The sequence below is a fragment of the Ochlerotatus camptorhynchus genome, unplaced genomic scaffold (genome assembly GCF_037179485.1).
Source record: "Ochlerotatus camptorhynchus isolate MF236.1 unplaced genomic scaffold, CSIRO-AGI_Acam_v1.1 ptg000357l, whole genome shotgun sequence".
In the NCBI taxonomy this organism is placed as follows: Eukaryota; Metazoa; Arthropoda; class Insecta; order Diptera; family Culicidae; genus Ochlerotatus; species Ochlerotatus camptorhynchus.
Window position 1 is genome coordinate 2688127 of NW_027040845.1, and position 17570 is coordinate 2705696.

Genomic DNA, 17570 nt, shown 5'->3' on the forward strand with positions numbered 1-17570 from the left:
GCCCTCAAATAATTGGATCTGTCCTCAATATCTTTAAACTTTCCTGAAAATGTATAGACTTCTGAAAAGTTTGAAAATTATTTCTGCAGTTTTCTAAACTTTTCAGGAGTTTTCTGAGCTTCTCTGAAGTTCCCAGATCTTTCTTTATTTTTTCAAAAGTTTTTCTAAATTATCCAAAAGTTTATGAGGCTACCCTAAATTTATCGAAACGATCCTTTACAGCTCATTAAACTTCTCAGTCATTCAGGACTTTAATAGTGGCTACCCATAATATTTCTGAAATTCCATGAAGATTTCTAGACCTTGCTTCGCTGAGGTTCTTCGAACTTCTTTGAAGTTTTTACGATTTGTCTGAAGCTTTTTTTTCCTCTGTTCGGGACCTAACACTACTGCGACCAGCAAATTGATCTATTGTAGTATATACCGTGTCCTTAGTTTAGTGCATGTCGTATTACTCCATCACTATTGAGAAATGATGAAGTATTCGATTTTTTTTACAGTTGCCACTCTTGCATTTATCGCAAGGATCCGACTCTAATTGAAAGCTCCCGCTATTTATACCCTTCGGAGTGTTGCAATACCCTCCAAAGGCACGCCCCTTTGTCAGTCAAAATTGGATTCCTTAGAAACAAAATTATGGAATGGCACCGATAATGACCATGCATCAGAACCCTAGTCTTAACCACTTCAAACCAGGGAACAACGAATAAAAGATTAGGAATCACATAAATGAAGACAACTAACTCATTTTTTTTTTTCTTGTTTCAAGATCATCCTCGGTAGACAAAGCCGAGTATTGTCACTATCAACAAGGCATAAAAAGTAACAAGGACTACGGTACACATCATTTGTACCACTTTATCTTTCAACGGTTCATATGTGGAATATTTTATCAAAATCGGGTCAAAAGTGGCATAAGTGTCAAGTTGTCTTATTTTTGGTCAGGGGCCGAACGATTACAAAGCAACATATTTATTGCAAAATCTCAGAGTAGTACCACAGACAAACAGACGTAACTCTTTGAGTAAGTTTTTCTTGAATTGTACTTCAATAAATAGGACATCAGTAGCGACATCTCTCGGGCTTCTCGCGGAAAATAAGCTTACTCGCTAAGTCGCTTACAATGTTGCATGCAAGGTAAACCGAATATATAGAAACGTCAAAGTGTTCCGATGCCAGCGATGCGGTAAGAAGTTCACGCAGATGATAATATTCAAATCAATCGTTGAATGCGTGAACGATGATCCAGAATTAAGTATTACGTCTGTTTGTCTATGGAAGAACGCATTGTTAATTTCCAGCATCATTCAACAAAACAACTCCATCCAGCTTGAGCACAAATACCTCAAGATTGGATAGCCGGAGCCAATTACGGACTATACATATTATCCGCTCGTTAGGTTTAATCCACTACGGTAGGTACCTAGTTGGTATGAATAGAGATAGAACACCACCACACCGCTATCAAACCGCTGTCCGACTGGTCGGAATTGTTGGTTTTCTCAAGAAAACTGAGCTCTGCTTGAAGCTTCCTTCTGCTCAGAAAATAACCACCGCAACTTGTAGCACAAGGGTTTCCTGTTTCGCTGTGTTCACTTTTTGTGTGTTTTGTGGATGCTTTTGTACTTCCAAGTGAACGAGCACCCAATTTGCAAGAAAACTACTCTCACAGCGCGTACAAAAGAGCTCATTTTATGAGGAAATATTGGGCATTAGCAGGTTCACCCAGAGTAGGAGAGGATGCTGCGCTTTTTTATACTCAACCATATGAATTCGTATGCTGATTATTTGCCTGCCATATTTGACTCGTTGCCAAAAGTGTTGGCGGTTCTGCTGGTTGGCAATCGTCTTCTTGTTGGAAAGGTTTGTTTGCGGTAGATTTTATCGGCACAGCATTCGGGTCTTCGTGAAATTGCTGCAGACTGCCTAGAGGTGACTAAACAATCGCACCTCTCACGGTCGTTGCTGTGACTCAATGGCGCAATTGTTACTGTCATAAACCAAATTTACTCCCGGAAATGGGAATGTCTCCCATTCACAGTGGGTAGGCGAGGCTTTAAAAAGTGGAAAATTGTGCAATTTGTTCACGTAAGACGGTTCGTTCTCTCGGGCAGAATTTCTTCGAGATGAACGAAAGGAATTGCGTATTTGGCGTCGCCGAGTAGAATAAAACAATGAAATAAAATAAAATTGATGGTACGTGCGGAGAATGGCACAAGGTTGGCCCATCCATGTATCGTTACATCGTCCGTCGTGCCACCCCGGAGGAACCATTTTCTTCACTCTGTTTCACAATTTCTGTCTGAATTCCTAATGTCAAAGTAGCAACAAAACGAGATCCGAACCACTCTGGAGCCGCATACACAAGAGGAGAAATGCCAAGCTTTTCGAACATAATATACATTTTATTTTATTAACATTCGACCCCGAGGGTGTCACATCAGCCGGCTGAGCGGTCGGTCGGTCGGTCGGACGGACGAGAAATGGGTGGCCAATTCTTCTTTCGGGATTGGTTCTCTCTCTCTCTATCTCGTTAGGGAAGCTTGATGAGTTGGTAGCGATTCAATAGGCAGCGTGCTTGCCATTGTTGGCCTGGGGGCAAGTTTGGCGCATTGACATTAGCAAGGGTGAGCAGGTAGGCATGGCAGGGTATGGCTTTGGAGATGAAAAAAAGCAATCGGTCGTAACAATTGAATCGAACGGAACGTTTGTTTGGTAATTGAATCATTATTAACCCTCCGTTACTCGCGCCAACTTTTGTAACACGAGTACTGGCGCGTTGTACTTTGTACAACAGTGTGAGTTTTCCATTGCCAATTTGCAGCCGAGCTGCCAATCGATAAGAAACCAACGGGTATGCCTTAAAAAAAACTTGATTTTAACGTAACAAGCTAAATTTTTATCACAGTTCACCCCCGAACAATGCGGATAATAGAGAAAATGTAAAAATGATTTGACTTAATTGGTTAAAACTTGAAAAATATCGAGATCCTGACCAGATCGAAAAATAACGGCTTCGGCAAAGTTGTTCTGGAGATCCTAACCTTTTTGCTGGTTGAGAGTAGTTCAGAAAATTCTCACTACGTGGCGCTAGTATATACGTGTAATTTTCGCATATACAATAGCTCGAGGTAGAAAGAAAGGTACTGTCTTCGGCATAGTTGTTCAGGAGGTCAAGGCCTTTTTGTAGGTGGACAGTAGCTCAGAATTTTCTCACTACGCGGTGCTAGTGTACACGTGAAATTCTCGTATTTATTATCTCGCGCTCCTGACCAGATAGAAAGTTACTGTCTTCGGCAAAGCTGTTCAGGAGATCATTAACTTTTTGCTCGTGAACAGTAGTTCAGAATCTTCTCACTAGGTAGCGCTCGTATACATGTTAAGTTCTGGCATGTGATAGATCCTGACCAAACAGAGAGTAAATGTCTTTGGCAAAGTTGCTCAGGAAGTCAAGATCTTTTCGTTGGTGGACAGTTGTTCAGAGTTTTCTCACTACGCAGTGCTAGTATACAAATGCAATTCTCGTATATACAATAGCTCGAGATCCTGAGCAGATAGAAAGTTACTGTTTTGGGCAAACTTGTTCAGGGGGTCAAGACTTTTTGGCTGGTGGACTGTAGCCCAGAATTTTTTCACCACGTGGCGCTAGTAAACGTGTAAAATTCTCGCGTATGCTATAGCTCGAGATTCTGAACAGGTAGGAAATTACTGTCTTCGAAAAAGTTGTTCATGAGGTCAATGCCTATTGCTTGGTGCACAATAGTTCAGAATTTTCACACTACGTGGCGTTAGTATACACGCGAAATTCTCGCATGTAAAATATCTCGAGATTCTGATCAGATAGAAAGTTACTGTCGTCGACAAAGTTGTTCAAGAGGTCAAAACTTTAATGTATTTCGCTGCGATCGCAGTGCTCGTAATAGCCAGAAAGCGAAGTTTGGAGGAGTGCTTATTGCCGTGGCCAGCGTTTACAAGTCTGTTGAGATAAAGACTATTAATGGTAGTAACCTGGAACAAGTAAGTGTGTCTGCCTGTATTCGCGGAAAGCGGTTCGTGCTTTGCGCTGTATATATTCCTCCAGATCGTAGTCGGGACGTAGGTGTTATCGATGCCCATTTAGCTACTCTTCGTAAATTACGTGATGCAACTCCAGATGGTGACCTTTTGCTTGCTTGTGGTGACTACAATCAACCACACATAGCATGGGATTGTCTTGATGATGGAATCTTAAACCTTGATCCTTCCACGACGTCTGCTGCCAGTGCTGCTCTGATGGATGGAACGAGCTTCCTGAATATCCGGCAATACAACTCTATTCGCAATCACCTGGGGCGCATCCTAGATTTGGTTTTCTGTGATTCCGATTGCAACATTGTAGTTAACGAAGCGGTATCCCCATTGCTGGCTATTGATTTGCATCATCCACCGATTTTATTCTCCTTACCAACTCAATCCGATTGTGTTGTCCGTGTGGAATCCCTTGGTGCTGGTGAACATACGCTCGACTACTCAAAAATCGACTTCGTCATGCTCAACGAGTTCCTGATGAGCTGTGATTGGAGCAGTATTCTGGCAACAAATGACGTCAACGATATGGCAGCACAATTTTGCAACATAATTTGCAATTGGCTCACCGATAACACTCCAAGACGAAAACCTCCTATATCTCCTGCTTGGAGTTCTCCTCTCCTGCGGCTTTTGAAACGCGATAAAAATTCCTGGCAGCGTAAACTTCGCCGACATCGAACTTCTGAAACGAAACGCAACTTTCATCGCGCTTGCAACGCCTATCGTAAGCTTAATTCAACCCTATACAAGTCATATGTCTTGCGTGTCCAGACCAATTTACGTAGAAATCCCAAGAGCTTCTGGAAGTTTGTGAACTCCAAGCGAAAATCGTTGAATATTCCTTCATCCGTATTTTTTGGCGATTTGGAGTCTACTTCTATGCTCGAATCGTGTGATCTATTTTCCCGCCACTTCAGTTCTGTTTTTTCGGATTCAGCCGCCAACCCAGATCAAGTAGAAAGAGCGGCTTGCAATGTTCCTGAGGGTCTCATCGATTTGCGTACATTTGTGGTTAGCAATATGTATGTCGTTAAAGCTGTTAGGAAGTTGAAGAAATCTGTTTCACCGGGTCCTGATGGTGTACCTGCAATCATTTTTTGCCGCTGTGTTGCTGTTTTAGCTGATCCCCTAGCTCGCATCTTTACCGCTTCGTTGCACCAAGGAGTTTTCCCCGAAATATGGAGACATTCCTTTATGTTCCCTGTCCATAAGAAGGGTGACAAACGTGACGTGACAAATTATCGTGGCATAACAAGTCTATCTGCAGCTTCAAAATTATTCGAGATCATTGTGAACGATGCTATCTTCTTTCATGTCAAGAGCTACATTTCAGCAACGCAACACGCATTTATGCCAGGACGCTCAGTTACATCAAATTTGCTGGAGTTCACCTCAACATGTATAAATCACTTGGAAAATAGGGCTCAAGTAGATACCGTTTATACCGATCTGAAAGCGGCATTCGATTGCATCGATCATGGTATTCTTCTTCGGAAAATGTCTCGCCTGGGAATTTCGGATGGTTTGGTTGATTGGCTGAAATCATATCTTTCCAACAGAACACTTCGTGTCAAGCTGGGTTCGTGCACTTCATCACCATTTGCTGCAACCTCCGGTGTTCCCCAGGGCAGCAATTTAGGACCATTGCTGTTCACAATCTTCTTCAACGATGTGACGCTCCTCTTGCCGAGTGGTTGTGTGCTCATATACGCCGATGATCTCAAACTATACATTGTTGTCAAGAACGTCGAGGATTGCCGTCAGCTCCAAACAATGTTAGACCAATTTGTTGATTGGTGCCGCTTAAACAAGCTTTCCGTCAGTATATCAAAATGTGTGGTCATGACATTTAATCGCACAAGAACGCCAATCGTATTCGATTACTCAATTGATGGATTTGTACTAGAAAGAGTAGAACAAGTAAGCGACCTAGGTGTAATGCTGGACCCTAAACTTACGTTTGACTTACACCGTTCAATGGTAATCACTAAGGCTAATCGTCAGCTTGGTTTTATATCAAGAATCTCAAGAGATTTTTCGGATCCGTACTGTTTAAAAGCACTGTACTGTTCACTCGTTCGTCCGATTATCGAGACTGCATCTGTTGTTTGGACTCCCTACCAACTTTCCTGGAACATCAGAATAGAACGTATCCAAAAAACATTCATTCGTCGAGCATTAAGACAACTTCCTTGGAGAGATCCACTAAACTTACCTCCGTATGCTGAGAGATGTCGCTTGCTAAGCATGGACACGTTACAACGACGGCGACAAATTCAACAGGCAACATTCGTCGCGAAGTTATTAAGTGGTGAAATTGACTCTACCCACATACTCTCTTGCTTGAACTTTCGTGCGCCAAGCAGATTTCTACGCTCAACGTTCCTATTGCGTCAAGACTCACACCACTCTTCTTTTGGACAACATGAACCTGTTACGAGTATGATTCGCACGTTTTCTACAGTTGAAGAGTTGTTCGAGTTTGGGGAACCTGCTGCTCAATTCCAGAGACGTATTATTAACTCCAGATACATTTAGTATTTGTTATGGCTTCTGGTTCATTAAGACTTATTGTCAGATGGATGTATTAAATAAAAATAAAATAAAATAAAATAAAATAAAATAAAACGTTTTCGCTAGTGAAAAGTAGTTCAAAATTTTCTCACAACGTAGCGCTAGTATACAAATTCTCGCATGTGGTTTGTTTCGACATCCTGACCAGATAGAAAGTTACTGTCTTCGACAAAGTTGTTCAGGAGGTCAAAGCCTATTGTTTGGTGTACAAAAGTTGAGAATTTCCTAAGCGGCCCTAAAGGGTGATACGGTCAAAATTTGGTCAAGGGAAAACGCGTGTAAATCGGTGAAATCGTTTATTTAAAAAATCAAATTAAATTTCTTTTTCAAGTTCAATTAGTATAAAATTCAGGAAAAATATTCAGTTAGGCTTCCGCTTTTCCAAATCCGAATTGCCAGGCCTTACACTTGACCCCTGCCATCAGATTTTGTACAGCCACCTTGTCCACCTTCTTCGCCGCAGGAAGCCAGTTTGCCTTGAACTGCTGCTCGCCCTTAGCAGTTTTTTGGTCTTCTTTAGGTTCCGCTTGACAATAGCCCAGTATTTCTCAATTGGGCGGAGCTCTGGCGTGTTGGGAGGGTTCTTGTCCTTGGGAACCACCTGCACGTTGTTGGCGGCGTACCACTCCATGGCCTTTTTACCGTAATGGCAAGATGCCAAATCCGGCCAAAACAATACGGAACAACCGTGTTTCTTCAGGAAAGGCAGCAGACGTTTATTCAAACACTCTTTCACGTAAATTTCTTGGTTGACAGTCCCGGAAGCTATGAAAATGCTGCTTTTCAAGCCACAGGTACAGATGGCTTGCCAAACCAGATATTTCTTTGCGAACTTTGACAGTTTCATGTGCTTGAAAACATCTGCTACCTTTCCCCTTCCTTTTGCCGTATAAAACTCCTGTCTCGGAAGCTGCTTGTAGTCGGCTTTGACGTAGGTTTCGTCGTCCATCATCACGCAGTCAAACTTCGTCAGCATCGTCGTGTACAGCCTCCGGGATCGCGCTTTGGCCGTCGTATTTTGTTTATCATCGCGATTTGGAGTCACTACCTTCTTGTAAGTCGATAGTCCGGCTCGTTTTTTGGCTCGATGCACGGTTGTAGACGATACACCCAGCTTATTTGCGGCATCTCGGAGAGAGAGGTTAGGGTTTCGCTTGAAACTACCGGCAACTCTCTTTGTCGTCTCAGCGGCTTCCGGTTTTCGATTTCCCCCCGATCCAGACTTCCTGGCTGTCAACAAACGTTCCCCAAACACTTTAATTACATTTGTAACGGTTGATTTGGCAACTTTTAGCGATTTTGCCAACTTTGCGTGCGAGTAGCTCGGATTTTCGCGATGCGCGAGCAAAATTTTGATACGCTGCTCTTCTTGCTTGGACGGAATTTTGACAACTGAAGAGTGAATTCCAAAATCAAAATAGGAGCAACATTCTACACACACACACCTTCAAAATGAGGGGTGTTCAGGTTTTTTAAATGCAAAATTGAAAGAAATACGTCAAGTTGATATTGACCAAATTTTGACCGTATCACCCTTTAGTATACACGTGAAATTTTCACATATAAAATATCACGAGATCCTGACCAAATAGAATGTTACTGTCCTGGGCAAAGTTGTTCGGGGGGCCAAGGCCTTTTGGCTGGTGTACAGAAATTCAATTTGGTCACATCATTGCGCTTGTATACACGTGCAATTCTCACATTAGATATATTTCGAGACCTGCTAAACTGTCATCGGCAAAGTTGTCCATGAGATCAAAACTTTTTCGTTGGGTGACAGTACAGAATTTTCTCACTACGCGGCGCTAGGATATACGTGAAATCTTCGCATATATAATAACTCAAGATCCTGAACAGCTATAAATTAACTGTTTTTGGTAAAGCTGTTAAGGAAATAAAGATCTTTTGGCTGACGAAAAGTAGTTCAGAAATTTATCAAAACTTGGCGGGCAATTCTTGCATATCAAATATCATAAAATAAAATTACAATTTACATCAGCCTCAGTGGGATAAGACAAATATGTTCTGAATTTCTTTTACTGGTGAAGATTTTCATGCAGATTTGTCGATACATAAATTGGGGTGAGTCATTCCACTTGTATTGTGATAAATTAGTGGTAGCACGTATCTCAGATGGAAAACATTATCGTTAAAGTTCAATCTCGTTGAAACTTCCACCAAATGAATGTTTAGAGTCTCCTTTTCATTTAAGGCTTATTTCAAAATGCCTTATTAAGGGGTCTAGCACTAAATAAAATCCCTGTATTTACGTGTGCACGGACATGCAAATCTTTGTCATTTTACGTCCAATTTTTGTTCTTTTTAGAACATTTGAAAGATTTTGAATGGAAATAGAAATACGAAATATAATTTTCAAATTTTGTATACCAAAGGTTCACCCAAAGTTGCACTATTTTTCAAAATTTACTCTGAAGAATCATGATTGATTTTTTCAGAATTGAGTTGAAAAAAAAATTGAAATTAAAAGTAGTAGTAGAACCCCTATGCATGGTATAGCATACCATTCAAATAACCTAAGGAGATCAAAAAATGGACGTAAAATGAGCGAGCTTTGAACAAAACACATTTGCATGTATTTTGGGGGTGTATTTAAGCTTATGATCGGAAGTGTAGGTTACTCAGCGCTGAGTGAACTACGCTTTTGTAAATTTCTCCAGACAACTGAGTAAAACAATCTCACGACTGAGGTAGTTCTATGGCTCGACTGGCTAACTCGTGTGTATATATTTTATACATTTTACATTACATTAAACATTTTAGACGAACTGAGTAGATTCTTCTTGTTTAGATTTAGGATAAGCTGTGTTTTTTTTATACAGGGGGAATCTGCTCCCAGACTCCTGAGAAGATAACTCAGGGTGTGGGGATGGGAGAAATAGCTTTCCTGACCCACTAAACCTTACCCTGTGCTCTAGGCCCTTGCCCTCCCCGGTACCGCCCGAAAGCATTACGTCATGCGAGGGGGCCGGTTGCGCTATGGCGCATCACTAGGTGTTGTGTCCGACGTGACACTCGCTACTGCACAGTGAGCAGCTGTGCAGGGCCTTCCTCTTGTTGTTCGCTGTTCGTTGTTCGCCTGAGTTCTAGAGCAGACGTGATAGCCAGCCAACTGTCTAACAGGGCAGTTTAGGGCAGATGTGTCCGCTTACCAGCTGCGTGTGCTAAGCACTCTAAGAACCCGGCGTCACTCCTGCCTTTGCACAACGAGGGTTTGTGCAGGGCTTCTCAACCTCCTGGGACGAGCTGGATGGGGTTCCAGCGTCCCTACTCTGCGGTAGTTCGTTTAGCCGCAATATCTCTCCCTTGGGTTCGATAATTAGCGTTTCCATTCTTAATTACTGTCTACCAGCCAAAAAGTCTTGACCCCCCTAAACAACAAGGCCAAAGATAGTAACTTTCTAGCTGATCAAGATCTTGAGCTGAATATGCGAGAAAGGCACGTATATACTAGCGCTGCATAGTGAAAAAAATCTGAACTATCGTCACCCAACAAAAAGATCTTGACTTCCTGAAAAACTATGCCGAATACATTTACATTCTATCTGGATCTAGAGATATTTTATATGCGAGAATTTCACATGTATAGTAGCGCCACGAAGTGAGAAAATCCTAAACTACTGTCCACCAGCGACAAGGCTATGATCTCCTGAACAGCTTTGTCAGAGACAGTAACTTTCTATCTGGTCAGAATCTCGATGTATTCCATGTTGTAATCAATTAAGTCAAATCCCACATAGTATGGTCACAGTTTAAGTGGTTTCAATTTACAATTTCCCTGTTGTCCCCATGTTTAAGGTGTTTACTGTAATCAAAGTTTAGCTTGTTTAGATCAAAACAAGTTTTTTGAAGAATACTCGTTGCTTTCAGATCGATTGGTTACTCAGCAACAAAATGGCAATGGATTACTCATGTGTGTTGTACAAAGTACAACAGCGCGAGTAACGGAGGGTTAATGCACCCAAACAAGACGTCCTCTTACACATTCACGCATTATTCATACTGTTTGTGCATCGAATGGAAGTGTAATGTATTTTATCCAAGGGGTAAGTCACTCAGCACATGCACAGTCACATGCAAAATTAGATTCGGCAAAACTTGGGCACATCCATCGGCACACCTTCGGTACAATTTCGTAGACATTGGATTGTTGTAAATAAAATGGGAGCACTGCACTGTCATTGAAGTTGTTCACAACATTATGTATTCATGTGTATTCGTGCGTTTACGGCTGTCGAAGAGCTTTTCGAGCTCAATGAACCAACAGGACGTTTTGCCAATAGGATTAGGTTTGTGTTAAATTAGTTTTAATTTTATTCATTAAGACAAAATTGTCAGATGAATTATTTTAAATACAAATACAAATACAAATTTTGAAAATCTGATTGAATATACCAGAGGAACTCAGACCAGCAGTTCACTTCTCGGTTCACCATTACCATTACCCATTACATAGCAGCTCCGGTATCTCTGCCGACAGCGGGGTCACCATCGACTGCTTCTGCTGGTGGAGCTCTACTGGGGTCCGCATCTAAGCTGAAAGCACCGACGCCAATATCAGCCAGATCACGAAGCAAAAAGGCTATCCCATTGCATGCGAGTTCCTCTTTGATGCCTCCCTCCGGTATGCGAGCTGATTCCAGTCCCTGTCCAGCACAATCGTCAACTGCCCAGAGCCAATCGTCTCCGGTCAACATTTCCCCAAGAGATAATTATTCATCACTTATCACGCGACACCCAACTTTCGGAAGCCCCAGAAGATCTACTCTGGCAATCCAATGGAGCATGAATGGCTTCTATAATAACCTTTCGGACCTAGAAATTCTTGTGCGCGAAAGCAAGCTCACCATCTAGACCTATATACGAAATGTAGGTTCTAGAGTGAGCTCAAGAGAAAGAGGCAATTAATCAGACCCCATTAGTACCCTTAATTCAAATAATGCTGCAACTCACACAAAACAAACTACAGAAGTCGTACTCATCATCCTCTATAGTCGGTCTCCAACAATGTTCCCCACCGGTTCCAACTCTTTCCGGTCGCTGATAGACCGTTTTATTTTCACATCACGAAAGGCTAGGTTTCTGGTCTGAATTTGAGGGCATTATAAAACCCTAAAACACAGGACTTTTATTATCCTATGAACACAAAACACCAAACTTTTGCACACCCGACACTTCCCGCGTCATCCTGAATCCAATTTATCCTTGCGATTCAAGCCAAAACATTCAAGATGTCAGAAATACCGGGTTGCCGGGATGGGTATTTTACAAACAATCGCAGCTTGCTCTATGACAGGCACAATCGGCACACACTGACAAAAAAGATGATCCAAGATTGGTCTGTGGAGTGCCCTATCCCTTGATTTTATCTTTAATTCAAATGATTCGAACAAGCTTAACGGCAAACTGATAATTCATAGAGTAGATTTCTGCAGAATAAATTGGCATATTGAAGGCTTATATTAAGCGCGTGGCATAATCTCTGATCTCTTCAGTCGCTGTAAGTTAATAAATTTAAAGTCGATTCAATGTCCACCCATATTTTTTTTTGTTTTGAATATCTATATGGTAAAATAGTGAACTTTTCGTTAATATTAACGGCAAAGAACTCACCAACACTAGAGACCGTGAGCTCCTGCCCACCTGTTATATTAAGCGCCTAGGTGTGCGACTGTGCTCGAAGCATAGACTTCTTGTTGCAAGATCTCACTAACACCACCTTAACTCGTGTAGCCGTGTAGAATCGATTTGTTTATTATTTTCAACCACAAAATCAGCTGTCAAACTATTTCAACTCTTCCGAATAAAAATTTACGTGAATTCAAAAATGGTTGTAAGGTGTGTGATTCCTTCGTGCTACGTTTATTCAAGCGATAAAACGTATCGGATGTTCCGGCTTCCAGCGGTATACAAACGGTTCAGTGAATCAGAGCGGAATTTGGCCAAAATGCGGCTTGTAGTTTGGGTGAAAGTGTGTGGCTTGACCAACACTCCGGCTCCCCATCATCGTGTCTGTGGTAGGCACTTCGTCTCCGGGAAGCCTGCAAAGCTTTTGGAGGATAATGATGTCGATTGGGCTCCTACTTTGAATCTGCAGGATACAACTGATAATTTGCTAACTATGACGATGGGATCTGAGAGTGATCATCAGCTTGACTCTGGGTGTTCAACAAATTCTGTGGAGTACCCGGAGAGCAGTCCTATCAGTTTCGATACGTCTGTGAATCAGCAGGAGAGCAATGATGAATCAACCTCAACCGTGGACATAAATATTGATTTGGACCCGCCTGTAAATCAGCAAGACACAAGTGGCGAACCAATATCTGAAGGAAATTGTGATCTTCATGAATTGAATCACACATTTCAAAACGAATCGGGGACTGAATTGGAGATCAGTCAAGAGTATGCTCTAATATGAAGGAGTTAGGTTTTAATCTAATGTTAACGCAAATATTTTTCAGGCTATCGTTTCAATTAATCGAAAGTGGATGTCTACGATTGAATGCAGCAACGAAAGGCATCCCTGGTGGCGCATACAGCTTGAGTGATGTTTCACCCTCGGTTCTATCCACTTCTAGCTCGTTCATGGATCAATCTGGAACTTACAAGGCGTCTATTGCAGCAGTCGAAACGAATGAGTACGTACTGAATAAAGAACTATCCATTAATCACGTGTATAATAAAGAAAGATATCACGTACCTCTGCTCCATACAAAATTTTGAAAGAAACTGTTCACACAGTAGAAGCACAAAGAAGCAAGATTTGATATTCTACTAAAATAATGAACAATTTAGTTTCACATCTCTAATATATGTATTTAATTACCATTACAGGATTGCTGGACTCGCCGTTCAAAATCAGTTCCCTCTTGATGATATCATCTGGCTAAATTGTCAACAATCAACAACAACAGGAGCTGATAATTTGACCGTCATGAATCGATGTCAACCAAACGGAACAGAATCGTCCAATGTGCCATCGAAGGCTGTTTATTACAGTGACGTATGCGTCCAAACGGAAACATGTATGGAAAAGGAAGTGGAGCAATGGAAGTTTGCGCTAGAACGATCCGAGAAAGAAGTCACTTCCCTTCGAGATCACCAAGATAAACTACAGCGGGATTTGAATGACGCAAAAGAAGCTACACAGCTTTCAATGTCTACGCTCGAAGCAAACGACAAAAAATGCCGTTACTTTACGGGGCTTAGCTGTGGGCTAACATTAAAGCGTCTCTACGAGTCATTGCAGCAAGATATACCGGATTTTGAAGGACTGGACAAAGATAAAACCTTGATATTGCCACTGCGTAAATTACGATTGAACGAACCATTTTGTACTCTTGGATACCTGTACAATTTAAACCAAACGACTATTTCCAAATTTACCTCTCACCCCAGCAGGCCTGGGTTCAATCCCAGTCGGCGCCGCCGGGATGTTCTGAGGCATAACATCTCTGATCACGCCTTCCTTCGGGCGAAGGAAGGGAAGTAAAGCCGTTGGTCCCCGGTTCATGAGTTGATGGGTCGATAGGTAGGTAGGGTCCAGGTGTGGGAGCTGCCTCTCTGGCGTCGGTAGCATTGGTGCTCAGCACGGAAAACAAGATCGACGGAAAACAAATCAAAGGAAAAAAAAAAAAAGACTATTTCCAAATATTTTTACGAAACGATTAACGCGATTTACCCGTTTATGAACGCTTTCGTAAGATTTCCGTCTCGAAACGTGTTGAAGCAGCATATGCCGTCAGCATTCCGAAAGAAATACAACGATGCTGTTACAGTGATCATTGACTGCTTCGAAATACATATTGAATCGCCAAATTCTAGAGCCATGATTGCTAGTGCCAACGTGTTTTCTAATTATAAAAAGCACAACACTATCAAAGTGTTGATCGGAGTCAGCGCATCTGGATCCATATTGTATGTATCTGAAGCCTTTGGCGGACGAGCTTCGGACAAAGAAATCGTGAAATCTTCTGGATTTTTGAACTACATTGAAGAAGGAGATTTCGTAATGGCTGATCGAGGATTTTTAATCAACGAATTGTTGGCTCCGATACATGCAACTGTTGCTTATCCAGCTTTCAAGAAAAAAAAACCAACAGCTACAACCCCTTGATGCAGTTCATTCTAAAGAACTTTCTTCGTTGAGGATCCACGTGGAGAGGTTGATAGGAGTGCTTCGGCAAAAGTTCTTAGTATTGACGGACACCATTCCCATAACAATGCTACAGCACTGGAACAACAATACTCCCGCGATCGATCAAATACTAGTCATAGCTGCAGCCCTGGTAAACTTATGCCCTAGTGTTGTTCCTTCTCTTTGAGATGTTTTATTCTTGTTAAATAAAGAGATTTTTATATTGTTTGTTTCATTTATTCGTAAATTTCTTACCAACCAATTCAGGGAAAATAACATTTTTGAAAAAAGCTATCGCCGTGTTTTTACAGAACAACCAAAAATCATCGTTGCGTTTAATTTCGAACAGCAAAACCTGCTGAGGAGACCACACGTAAAAATATCCAAAATTTGCCTTACAGACGTACCGTGCCGATTCAAATTTCGGACACTTAAACTCGAATTTCGGACACTTTTAAAAGTTGATTATCTCGGTCGAATATGATCCACATGTCTTGTAAATTTTAAATTTTTTTGACTAGTGCCCTCCACGATCATCTAACATTATTACTTTGTTTCTAACTGGATGTAATATTTAATTAAAAATGAAAGTGTCCGAAATTTGAATCGTCCGAAATTTGAATCGGAACGGTATATCTGCATCAGAGCTTGAAAAAAATATTTATGTTTAGTTTTTAGCAGGATCTGGCCAGTGTCATTCCGTTCAATGAAGGAGTCCTGGAGCTGTAGTAAGGTCGCAACCATATCTGAACGATTTCGAGCTGAAAAGGGACACTTCACCTCAACTGTTATTATGCCGTGACAATCACAAAGAAAGGTTGCATCCGGTGATGCTCCCATGAACGGATGCTCTTCATAAATCACCAGCCCTGATTTTATTTTCCGCAAATTTTGGTGCAAATGTTGAACTGCGTGAAACAGCTGATCAACAGCTCTCTCCTCATGTTTCTTGCCATATTTGGTCGCTGCTGTAGAGAACGTTATCTCACTAGGATAACACAGTCTCTTAATCAGAGATACGGATGGTCGAGCCAACTGAGTGCTACACATGTCTTTTAAATTGGATGCTGTGATACGTCCACTCCTGAATACATTCCACCACTTGGAGTCACTTTGTTCAGCAGTTAAGTCGTCGATTCGTTTCAACATTGCCGGATCACTATGAAGGTTTTGGATGTACTCGAATGCACGTTCTCTCAATTCAGCAATCGATTGCATGTTTAACGGGTCATGGAGTAACTGAAGGTTGTAGTCATCCAGCTGTTCCCTCAAATTTGTCGCATACGAGCAATTTGCACAGCAATAGTCCATATTAATTTCACCGCAGTATAGGCTAGCAGCAGTAACATTCAAGCCATCCGCCTGGAGCACGCTTAAGAGGTCTCGACATCTGGATTCGTAACAACTTAACGGATTGATAGACAAAATGTTTTTTTTGTATGCGCCTGCCAAAATCAATATCACGCACCTTTTTATATAAGTTGTCGCTGATACTTGCCGGAGGTTTTCTCCAGTATGCCGGCAAATCTGTTACCGAAAACTGGAAATGTAGAAGCAAATAAAAATCATATAATATCATAAAAACACCTCAATGCTAAGCTAATCAAACTTGAAATATATGAGAAGTAATTACCAGGGAAGCAACAACGACCTATTTACCTTTTTTTCGAGGACGGATGTTCGAATTCCTTCAAGGGCAAATAAGGTAGCTCCTATGTGACTGCATGCTTCTAGAAGCCCGATAGCGCAGTTGCAATGTGCTGCAAGGATCTTGCCATGCTCATCAATCAAAATCCAAGGATTAAGAGGCTTTTCGTTAAGCGCGAACGAATGCCGAACAACTCCGTGCACCACATATATATCTTGCACTCTTCGTCCAGAAACACTCTTGACCCATCCGTTTTTATAATAAAAAATCGCATTCATTCCTTTTCCACAATCTTTTGGTTCACCAGTAAACGGGTTGGGATCCAAAACTAGAAACTGGTAGATGTTGGCGAATGTCATCATTAATGGCACTTCTTGCGGTGTCGTTTGTACTGTTGACGGGTCGATACCGTAGCACATTTCCAATTTACGACGATATCTTTGTGCTGCAGCTTCACAATCCTTGAAATTAATAGTTTTTGCTTTAAATAAACATAAACTAGAAATAAAGTTGATTTCTTACCATTTTCCTGAAGTGGACTTGACAGCGATTTGTTTTTTAATTTCCACCAGTAGAACATATGTAGTAGTGAAATCGCTCACTAATACTAAAGGGGGCAGAGAAGTCTATTGGTATATCAGCAAAACTATTGAATGATGTGGATGAGTAGCGAGATGGGAAATGACAGGTGAGCAGGAACTCACGGTCTCCCAGTGTAGGTGAGTTCTTTGCCGTTAATGTTCACGAAAAGTTAACTATTTTGCCATACAGAAATTCAAAACAAAATATTTTATCTGTGGATTTGGACAGTTTTTGACTTGTTTCATACGGCCGGAAGGTGTATGCTGGTCACAAATACCGTGCCAAACTGATTTCCTACGCACTTAATCAATCTTTGATGTGAATTTCGCTAATAAACACGAGGAGCATTTCTTATAGCAAAACTTGCCATAACAAAATGGGCATGGTTCATTTTAGTAAACAAACTAACACTTCTTCCGAATGTGTCACCTCTCTAACTCGCCTAGGATGGGCAGCCCTACTTTTGCTCAATAAAACAGATGAAATTATCCTTAATAAGTAAAAAAATCTCCCTAAAATAGATCGGGTTGCTCCTTAAATGAT

General features: G+C 41.4%; 1 pseudogene; it reads right to left on the reverse strand.

Moving 5' to 3' along the window:
• Window positions 1-1953: 1953 nt before the first annotated feature.
• On the reverse strand, window positions 1954-16900 carry LOC135709335 (uncharacterized; annotated as a pseudogene).
• Window positions 16901-17570: the final 670 nt, after the last annotated feature.